Raw genomic sequence first — 12,078 nt, forward strand, 5'->3', positions numbered from 1 at the left:
TATTTTATTTTATTTTATTTTATTTTATTTTATTTTATTTTATTTTAACGTTTATTTTTGAGACAGAGAGAGACAAAGCATGAACGGGGGAGGGTCAGAGAGAGGGAGACACAGAATCTGAAACAGGGTCCAGGCTCTGAGCTGTCAGTACAGAGCCCGACGCGGGGCTTGAACTCAGGGACCGTGAGATCATGACCTGAGCCGAAGTCGGCCGCTTAACCAACTGAGCCACCCAGGCGCCCCTCTGTTTGTTTATTTTAAATGAACATTCCCACCTAAATAGGAATAGGTTTTCAATTCATTTTTAAATGCATTATATTATAATAGGATCCATCAACAGATTTATTGGTTATACTGTATGTTTTCCAAATGATTTAATTAAAAGTTACTTATTTCTAATAATAACAAAATAATAGTAATATGCCTACTGCATTTTAGGCGGTGCATACAGTGTATAAATTACTTCTCTTTATCTCTTTTGACCCAGTCAAAGAGTACTGTTATCCCCATTTACAGACTAAGATACTGGCATAGAGAGGTTAAGGAAATTTCCCAGGGTCAGAGATTGCTAAGGGGATTGGAACCTGGAAAGACAATGTGCTCTTAGTCACTACACTGGACTGATCGAGAGCAGGATTTCATTCACTCCAGCATATTGGCCATTTGATCATGACAAGGACTCTCTCCTTGACTGAACTCTACTCAGGCTCCTCTGAGCTCTTCTTCAGCTGGGTCCCATTCTTGGGGACATCCTCAAGAGCCCGATTTTTAGCAAGAATCACACTAAACCAGTTTAGCCAGAATCCCCACTCTTGATATCTAGTCACCCTCAATATCTGGCCAAATTCCTCATCCTCCACCATCGTCAGTTGAAATCAGATCATGGTGGCCTGTGTTCAGCAAGAATGCTGCTAGATCCGATTAGTTAGAATCCCCCTTTACGCCCGATGTTTCCTCTCAGTAATTTCTATCCACCAAACATCCCGCCCTGGTCCTTGGCCCTATTTTTTTTTTTTCCTTACTGTATTTGCAGTTAAGCCCAATTGGTCTCCCCTACTGAAAAACTGCATTGTAGTGGTTTCTATACCTATCATGAGAGTCCTGAGTAAATTCTGCCTTACAGTTTCAGCAAACATTATGAACAATCCCCAGGTTGAGTGTCACTGAAAGGAAAAGAATACCAGAGGGTAGTGAATGTTCATTTCCTCGAAATAATATGCGTCCACAGGGTGTCAATAGTATCACTTATTCATACCTGGAAACAAGATCTTGACATCTTCAATTGTGTGAGCAGGACATTCTGGCTTTCTCTTTGCTGAAAATAGAAGAGTAAAAGGATCATGGATTTTCCACAGGTCACATACGTAAAACATATTAGGAAGTGGAAGAAGGAAGAACACATAAAGCAAAAAAAGGAAGAAAGAAATGTATTTCGTGATGTATCTATAGCTCTTAGGGGACTATTCATAGGTTGCCTGAAATGTATTATTTATATGTTTCATCACTACTCCTTACACTAACAGCTCCTTGAAGGTCTGTTAAATTAACTTTAGAGGTATCTCAGCACATATCTAGCAAAATGTTTTTTCATAGGTAATACTTAAGGGATACATGTTGAATCAATATGAATATAAATGCTATACATAAAATAATGGCTAATAGCACAAGCTCTGGAGACAGACTCATTGACATTAAATACCAGCTTCACATTACTTAGAAGTTCTTCAATCTAAGGTGAGGTGATTTATGTAAGGCATAGTCATCTGGTCTCTAAACATGGGATCAAAAGAGTAAAGATTAACTGAACTAACGTGTTCTGCGTTGCACAGAAAATTTCACACAGTAACCTGTTCATGAGGTTACTTATTGTTAAGTGGAGTTTTAAAATAACTTGTATAGATAGTACGTATGTAGTATAAAAGGCATCAATAATCATCAATGCAACAGAAGTACTGCTTTTTAAATATGTAATGTGTTCTCTTCTGCCGTTTTATGTATCTGATCATCTCCCTGCGAACCAGAGGGTAGGACATAAAGATTGTTTTAGTAGAAATGAAGAGAAAAACAAAATTTTATTTTTTTTATTTTTGCCAAGATATAGAATATAATATTGTTTCATAGATGAAATATATATATTTTTAAACTCTGTTAGCTCCTATTTTGTATATCAAGAGCAACGCTTACTAGTCTAGATCATAATGTTATCATTTTATGTTCTAAAGGCAGTGGGTTGCCCATTCTATCCAGGCTGAAAGATATTTGGAAGAAAATGGTGGGCGGAGGTAGGGGAGATCATTAAACCAAGTCTTGTTCAATGTGAAGAAATAATAGGTGCATACAGACAGAAAAGGGTCATTTGTCATCGTTTCTGTTAGGGGTCATGGAGAAGACAACACTGTAGGGTTTTCAGCAACAACCTGGGGCAGCAGAAGGGAGTTGAAGGTAGCACTTCTTAGCCACTCTCAGCACCATGTGTATAAAAGTAATCCAGCTGTCAGTTCCTGCCCTGTGGGGAGAGGTGGAAGGTAGCTGATGCTGGGAGGCAAGCTGACAAGAGGCTTTGCAAAGGTGAGAGCAGTGGACGCAGTTCCTATGATTCTTTAGGTGAAATGTGTAGGATGGTCAACCTACCTGGAGAGAGGTAGCTCATCACTGCTGGACATCGGGTGAAGGTAAATGAGCAGGGGGACCGCTGGAACTTTGACAAGCCAAAGAAGAACAAAATTTGTGTTCCAACAGCTCATGCATTAGCAGCAGACCTCAATAAGATTCTAGGGATTGGGTCTCACCAACTGACCAAATGGACATCAGCCACACCACATCAAATAACCAGACATATTCATTTTGTTCTCTAACGCATTTATCCTCACACTAGGGAAAGCCTTTAAATTGGGACTTGTAATAATATAGTCAGTGATCAGTATCTAAGCACCTGCTCTTCTGGAAAGAGGTTAAGTGTATTTATATAATATTTAATACTACAAAATTCTCTTTTTGTATTTCTGTATTTAGCTGAGCCCCCTTCTGAGTAACATTCTCTCTTTAGATGTGTGAATAGTTGTAATCAGGTTAATGTCAAGTCCTGCTGGCCTGGGAGCCCTCTGATCTTGAGGTGGTTGCCTGGCTTTTCTCAGCTCCATTATGGGTTTATCTAAAAGTGTCACTGTCAGGGGCAATCTTTCCGCCTGTGGTTTCAAGCCAGCCTTTCAAAGTTTATAATTACTTCCCAGTTCTTTATAAAAGACACTACAAAATAATCATTATATTTTTCCTGTTTTTCATATACTTACATTTTAAAGAATTATTTTAAAGATTTTTTAAATCCTTTTAATCTTTTAATATTAATCTTGAATATTGTTTATTAAAAACAATAAGGATTTTTTTAGAAAACTCCCCAAATATTTAAAAATAATCAAGTTTTGATATTAATGAACTAGTGATTGCAAAACTTGTCAACATATGTCACAAAGGGATACACATTGGATCAACCATAGGATCGATGGAACTACATTGTATTTGTGTGTTTGCTTGTTTGTTGTTTGGATTTTATTTTTAAAATCTGCAAAAAGTAAAACAAAGGTCTTGGGTTAGGGGGTCACAAGGTTGAATTTTGTCTGACTCACAGAATTGGTGTCTTGTTAAAAGGAAGCAATAAATACTTACAAGCATTTTTTTTTTAAATTGAGAATTCACAAGTCAGACGTTGTACATCTTAAACTGAGTTTGAATTAGGTGCCGTATGGTAAAACATTTGCTGTTGAGTACCAGTCAGTAGAGGATATGACTCTTGATCTCAGGGTCATGAGATCAAGCCCCATATTGGGCATCAAGCTCACTTAAAAACAAACAAACAAAACAACCACAAAAGCTATTCCTACAGGATGACATTAACTTGTTAAAATAAAACATTTATGCCATCACCAGCCACTTTCCCTCATTTATGCGGCAACGCATTTCATTGTGTGATTCTTGCTATAAGTCAAGTTCAGCTTGCATAAACCCACGTGTGACTAGCTTGTAACTTGGTGGTGCTAAATGATTTTCAAGATCTACCCTGTCAAGGTCAACACGGGGAGTACCACCCTGACGGGGATGTGTCACGGTGGTGTTAAGCCATCGCCTTCAATGGTAACTTTGGAGAGATGTTACCATAGAATTTTAGTGATGCCATTACCAACATGGATGTCAGAGTAACTGACCCTGAAATGATGAGTGTGTGCTTTATTAAATGTGCTATCTTTGTGAACACACATGTCCTTGATATCTGCAGCTATTAGAGTCCTTTACATTTTAAGTAACTGCAATGTTTGGCTACTCTGAAATTCCGTGCCCAAAATTACAAAGAAAGCCATGGTTTCTAAATAGCTTAGATATTATCTTCTGCACCAAATAAATGAATAATAGAAATATAGTAAGTACTGGTCGTAGAAATCACATACTTGATTGAATTTTTGAAACATGCTTAGATATTTAATTTATGCGAACAAAAATCCATAAATTCCTCATTTATTTTAATTTGAAGTTTATGACATGCTTTAGGTGAAAAGGTACATCCACTGAACAATAGATCCAAATGAGAATTAAAAAATATACGACCATTTCTGAATTTTGCTTAGGGAAATGCATGCCATTTTGACAATTCTATTTGGAGAAGTAGAGAATAAAATGTATTGTCAAAAAATAATTGAGTTTAATTTATCAAGCTGCATTTCCCCAAAACATTATACAAATGAATAATTTAATCTCTTGTGTTTATAAATTAATCTCTTGTCAGGCAAAGTGTTTAGTCTGGGAAATGTGTGTTGAAGATGATTTTTCCTCTTTAATAAAATGAAAACATCCTTTGTCCCTTTCTTAGAAAAATTCCAGACAAGTTCAACATCTGATCCTGTTTCACTTGCTTAATGATCCATGTTGTTTTTGTCTTTGGGACAATGAGGCTGTTTAACCCATTGATAAACGTATTATTTGACAGATAACTGAAAATATGCATCAGGTTGTATTACCATATACACAAATACATTCTCTGTGGTATGCCTCTGACATAAGTAATTGAAGCAGAATTTTCTTTCGCTACAAGTTTTAATTCTGGAAAAGTCATCATTAATTGGAATCTGATTAATAGTTTATAGACAAAAATGTAATCCATTCTTAAAATGGACCTCAGTGTTTGTACTGTTCTAAATTATAAACAAATGATAAAGCATTATAAAGGATATTAGAAGTGATTTTCTTCAATCACTTTATTTTTCTTACATAAAACAGAAACTAGCCATGGAGAAATTGGTAGATGTAATAAAGATGCTATATAATAATAACGGATTGGAACTAAAAATTTTCAACTCTACTTGACACAAAAAATTGCAGAAGAGAGGCAATGCACATTTGCTATCAATAAATAATTTCACCATTAAGATTGTCCCTTACAGGAGCGCCCGGGTGGCTCAGTTAAGCATCTGACTTCGGCTCAGGTCATGATCTCACGGTCACGGTTCATGAGTTTGAGCCCCGAGTCGGGCTCTGTGTTGACAGCTCAGAGCCTGGAGCCTGCTTCAGATTCTGTGTGTCCCTCTCTCTGTGCCACACACACATTCTCTCTCTCTCAAAAATAAATAAAACATTTAAAAATAAAAAAAAAAAAAGATTGTGCCTTAGAATGAGACTAAGTCTCATGACTTTAATATAATAGATTCTCTGGTTCTTTTTCTGAAACCCATTGTAAAGTTTCACTCTTTGACCACCGTCTCTCCTTTTCCCAAAGCCCCTGGTAACCACTACTCCACTCCCTCTTTGTATGAGGTTGGCATTTAGAGACTCTACATGTAAGTGATATCATACAGTATTTGTCTTTCTGTGACTTATTTCGTTTAGCATAATGCCCTCAAAGTCTAAAGCCACCCATGTTGTTGCAAATGATAGGAGTCCCTTCTTTCTCATGACTGAATAATACTCCAGTGTATACACACACACACACACACACACACACACACACACACACACCCCTCACACAACTTCTTTATCCATTCACCCATTGAAGGACGATTACTACATGTCCTTATCTTGATATTGTGAGTGATGTTGCAATGAACATGGGAGTGAAGTCATATCTGCAAAATTCTGATTTCATTTCTTTGGTATGTACACACAGAAAGGAGATCATTGAGTGTATTTAGGACAATTACTTTGAATTTTTGTCAGGTAATTCCTGGATCTCCAAATTTTGGAGGCCAGTTACTGGAAGTTTATTATACTCCTTTTGCGGAGACTCATTTCCCTGATTCTTCATAATCCCTGTAACCAAGCATAACTGTCTGTATATGTAAAGAAGGAGACACCTCTTCTATACCTTTTGGACTGACTTCATATGGAAAGACTTTCATCGGCATGTGGGGACATGGTGGAGGGTGTTATTACCCTGGGTCTATAGCTGCAGGATACCACATGCGTGGACATGTGCTGGCACCAGGCCGAAGGTGGCATCAGGCTGCTGGCTTCCACAGCCATCAGCAACTGTGTGTGATCAGCACTGTGGTGAATCCCTCGTGGCTCCACGGGCTGATGCGCGTCTTAGCAGCATCTAGATGTCCAGCAGCTAGGAACCAGGGTGGGCAGCAGTGATGGCCAGGGCCAGTCAGGTGTGCACATGTGACTGGGGAGTTGCCCTAGGGGCCTGAGTAGTGGCAGGTGCTAGCTGTAGATACACACACAGTGGTGAGGGCCGCAAGGGCCAGGTCCATCTCAGGGCATAACTGTAGTTGCAGGTGCCCTGGTTGTCCTTGTGTATGACTATGCTTGTTGAGTCTTGCCATGGTTTCACGGCGGCGAAGAAGGGTGATGTGGCCGATTAGGATCGTGGAGGTGCACAGCCAGAAGGGCTAACCCCATGTGCACTTGGTGGTGGGGGTCAGCCGCAGCGATTACACTGGCATCTTGTACTCGGCCAGCTGCAGAGGTTCAGGCTGGCTGCTGGTTGGGTTCCCTGGCTCTGACATGGGCAGAGGCAAGACTCAAGCAGCTGGCTCAAGCAAATACAAATACCTGGAGCAAAGGCTGCTGAAATCTGCAGGGGGTTCACAGCAGCCGTGCTGGCTGATTTCTTCTTCAGTGGGGAAGAGCGAAGAGCGGTTGAGTTTGTCTGTAGAGCTGGTCACTGTGGACCACAAGGGCTCCTGCTGCGAAGCTGCTCTTGGTAGCCCTGCTTTTCTTTTTTGTTCCTAGACACCCTGGTTTGGCCAGTCTGGGTAGAGTAAAATGGAAGTGGGGCCTTTGAGCACTGCTTCCAAAGGCTGGGGAAGCTAGTCCCTCGCACCGTTGTTCTTCCTTTCCCTGCAAGGAAAGGAACTCTTTCTAGCTGGGGAGTTCCCTCTTAGGACGTGGGATGATGTAAGCAAACTGAAGTTGTCTTTTTTCTCTTTTGGGGCAGTTCTGCTTGGGTTATTTTGTTCTGCTGTGTTGCTAAATGTTTTTAAGTGGACAGCAGACTCTCTCAAAACTATTTTTGTTCATGGATAAATTTGGAACTGTTGATCTTTGTGGGAGATAGAGGGTGGGGTTTATTGTACCACCATCTTGGTGAAGACTTGAGTACGACCTTCCCACCATGAAATCCGTTTCAGGGTCCTCTTCTTAGTATTTATGATAAAAATCTTACAGCATTTCTGAGAAATACTTAGACATTTCTGATAGATTCATTTATACATCTGGTGAGTTACCACATACCTTTCTTCTGTATTTATTTCTACCTTACCTATCTCAGCTTTCCTGCAGTGAACACTTTGGCATGTTATAGGTACTCTATCATCACCTAAATTCAGGTGTCTCTATTTTCCCTTGCTAGGTATTATTACATTGTTTTGCAAGGAACTGGAACCTTAGAGATGTCAAGATATTTCAGTGTTGTTTGAACAATGTTGTTTTTCTAACTCACTATTGTTCAAATTACATCTTTCCTGGGGAACTAGCAAAGTAACACAGTATAAGAGAAAATTTAGTAAAAAAGTATTTAAAAAACTCTTTATATTTTTACGTATAATACCCCTCCACACCTCCTGCTTTCTCTTCTCTTCTCTTCTCTTCTCTTCTCTTCTCTTCTCTTCTCTTCTCTTCTCTTCTCTTCTCTTCTCTTCTCCTCTCCTCTCCTCTCTTCTCTCCTCTCCTCTCCTCTCCTCTCCTCTCCTCTCCTCTCCTCTCCTCTCTATGAAAATGAAAGGAACTCAGGGATAAACTGAGTTGCCAGATAGCACAATCTATTCAAAATGTCTCTCAGTTCATACAAAAACTAATTGTTATTGGGCAAACTTGTCATGCTTCATATAGTTATTTTTACAAGAACTTTTACTTGAATAAAATCTTCAGTTTTTGAACAACATTGAAATTTCAAGTCCCACTCAGTTCACAGGTCTGTTTGAACTCTTCTAAATATTAAGAATTGATGCAATTCTGATTCATGCTGGATCTTTCCTTCCTAGTATACATTTAACATAATTAATAGTCAATTTAGATTATATGCAAGACCATTTGAAGTCTCATAATGGAAGGCTGTGATAAAGGCAGCAACAAACCATCCAATAAATGATCATTACCTTCTCACTCACACAAACGCTCCCTGGACATACAGAATATCTCCCTTCCACATTATACTTGTCAAAGGAAATAATTTGGTAACACCTAATTTTTGTGAGTGCAATTTGCAATTTAGGCAGAATTTCAAGAGAACAAATCCATTTTGAGTTGTTTACTCACTTATATTACTAGTGTCCTACTTTTTCATTGAAAGTATACTATGAACCATGCTGCTTTCAGATTTTCTCTGCTGTGACTCTTTTAGGTTTCTTCTCCCCCTTGACACTTTCTACACTTCCAACCTCCATCGCTTGCCTGCCCAATTCTCTCATAATTGTAAGTTGAAAGATCACACGTGTTGTATCTCTAATTTATGCCTTGTTAGAAATTTAAGTAGATCAAATTAATTTGCAGCAAGTTAATCTTTTTTAACTATCATGCTCATTTGCATTTTAAAATGGATATCAAGTAAGTGATATAAATCTTTAATTATAATCAGTCATCTCATCAAATAAGAAAGTCCAGGGAATGTGCAATAAACTATTTTCTGCCCTGGAACCCTTCCAAATCAAGATTCAAGACCCCTCAATCATCCTAGAAAATGGAAAGTAGAGAATCCAGAAAGTAATATCACAATAATATTCCATCCAATCTGAGTACGTGGCTTCTTTCTTTCCCAGGAATCTCTAGTTCCATCATTTATTAATTTTTATTCCAATGACCTAGAACTTCAGCATTCTCCCTTTCTAGTCTCCCTATGAGATTTCTTTCTTCTTCTAAGAGGTGAATTATGCTTTGCTTTTATTTAGTCTTTAGTAGATAATTACTGTTATCAAAGGTAACAATAGCCCAGGCTGAAGATAGTTTCTACTATCCCAAACCTACCTGAAAATTCAGGTGCTGAGACTTTTTCTATTATGCTATGTTCCTCCATTAATCCTTTATTCAAACCTGATTTTTAAAATATGTCTATTCTTACTCAATGATTATACACACTATAACATATATTTTTCTACTCTGATGAAATGCAGCCTCCTCGTAACTCAAATATAATACGTAATAGTTCATTTTGCCATCTTAGTAGTCATATGGAAATTCAAGATAATTTATGGAAATAAGGGGACAGTTAGGAATCACTATTAGTAGGAACAGGTATTATTCTTCCTTGTTGTATTTAGAAGAGTTACAGTATACACATACACATAAACAAATGACTGGGGTTTGAAATAAAAATGCTGTAGAGTAAATTTATTGTCAACTATAGTCCAAAATGCTAAAGGAGAAAACTCAAAGGAAAAAAAATGGTACGTCTTTAGTTTGCTTTAGTTACAGGATCATGGAAAATTTTTGAGAAAATGACCATCTTGAATTTGATTACAAGTTGCAATTTGCAGTTTTGGAAAATGAGCTTTAATTTTTGTTTTACTAGCAATTAGTGTCAAGCTTGGATACAGATGGTGTGTTGTTAATCTGTGAAAGTTGGGGCTGTCTTTCAGGTATTAAAACAAATCAACAAAGTTGATTGCTCTATAACTGAATATCCACAATTTCATTTTGCTCTAGGTGTATTTGCTATCGCTAATGCTTATTGACAAATTTGTTATCAACCTATGACTTTGAGCCTTTACAGCTATTTGAAAAACAGAACACCATCTGACAGCCTTGCAAAAGATTGAGGGTGACTTTACTTGGAGGAATGTAGTATTCTAACATAAAATAAATTACGTATAGTGTTTCATGTTCATAGGTATTAAAAACAGTTATTTTCTTGACCTTACCACACACAAAAATAAACTCAAAATGGATGAAAGACCTAAACATAAGACAGGAATACATCAAAATCCTAGAGGAGAAAGCAGGCAAAATCCTCTTTGACCTCAGCTGCAGAAACGTCTTACTCAACATTTCTCTGGAGGCAAGGGGAACAAAAGCAAAAATGAACTATTGGGACCTCATCAAGATAAAAACTTATGCACATAAAGGAAAAAATCAGCAAAACTAAATGGCACCGTATGGAATGGGAAAAGATATTTACAAATGACATCAGAAAAAGGATTAGTATGCAAAATCTATAAAGAACTTATCAAACTCAACACCCTAAAAATAAATGACCCAGTGAAGAAATGGGCAAAAGACACGAATAGACACTTTTCCAAAAAAGACATCCAGATGGCTAACAGACACATGAAAAGATGCTCAACATCACTCATCATCAGGAAAATACAAATCAAACCACAATGAGATACCACCTCACACCTGGCAGAATGGCTAAAATTAACAACTCAGGGGGCGCCTGGGTGGCGCAGTCGGTTAAGCATCCGACTTCAACCAGGTCACGATCTCGCGGTCCGTGAGTTCGAGCCCCGCGTCAGGCTCTGGGCTGATGGCTGATGGCTCAGAGCCTGGAGCCTGTTTCTGATTCTGTGTCTCCCTCTCTCTCTCTGCCCCTCCCCCGTTCATGCTCTGTCTCTGTCCCAAAAAAAAATAAACGTTGAAAAAAAAAAAAAAAACAACTCGGGCATGACAGATGTTGGTGAGGATGTGGAGAAAGAGGAACCCTTTTGCTTTGCTGGTGGGAATGCAAACTGATGCAGCCACTCTATGCTGAAACAATACAGAGGTTCCCCGAGAAATTGAAAATAGAACTACCCTACATCCCAGCAACTGCACTACTAGACATTTATCTAAAGGATATGGGAGTGCTGTTTTGAAGGGGCACATGCAACCCATAGCAGTGCTATCGACAATAGCCAAAGTATGGAAGGAGCTCAAATGTCCATTGACTGATAAATGGATGAAGAAGATGTGGTATATATATGCAATGGAACATTACTCGGCAATTAAGAATGAAATCTTGCCATTTGTGACAACATGGATGGAAGTAGAGTATATTATGCTAAGAGAAATTAGTCAGAGAAAGACAAATATCATAGGGCTTCACTCATATGTGGAATTTAAGATACAAAACAGATGAACATAAGGGGAAGGAAGCAAAAATAATACAAAAAACAGGGAGGGGGGCAAAACATAAAAGACTCTTAAATACAAGACCAAACTGAGTGTTGGTGGAGGGGTCTTGGGTAGAATGATGGGCCAAATGGGCAAGGGGCATTGAGGAGGGCACTTGTTGGGATGAGCACTAGGTGTTATACGTAGCTGATAAATCACTGGATTCTACTCCTGAAATCATTATTGTACTATATGCTAACTTGGATATAAATTAAAATAAATGAAAAAAAAATAAAGACAGATTATTTTCAGGAAACCAAAATTCATTTAAAAAGTAAGTCCTGCAGGGACTGGGTGGTTCAGTTGGTTAGATATCTGATTCTTGATTTCAGCTCAGTCAGTCATGATCTCATGCCTCATGAAGTTGACCCCATGTTGGACTCGGCCCTGACAGTGCTGAGCCTGGTTGGGATTTTCTTTCCTTTTCTCTCTGCCTGTCCCCAACTTGCATGCGTGCACATGCAAACACATGTAAGCTCTCTCTCTCTCAAAATAAGTAAACATTAA

The sequence above is a fragment of the Herpailurus yagouaroundi genome, unplaced genomic scaffold (assembly GCF_014898765.1).
Source record: "Herpailurus yagouaroundi ecotype Mexico unplaced genomic scaffold, PumYag 29, whole genome shotgun sequence".
Lineage (NCBI taxonomy): Eukaryota > Metazoa > Chordata > Mammalia > Carnivora > Felidae > Herpailurus > Herpailurus yagouaroundi.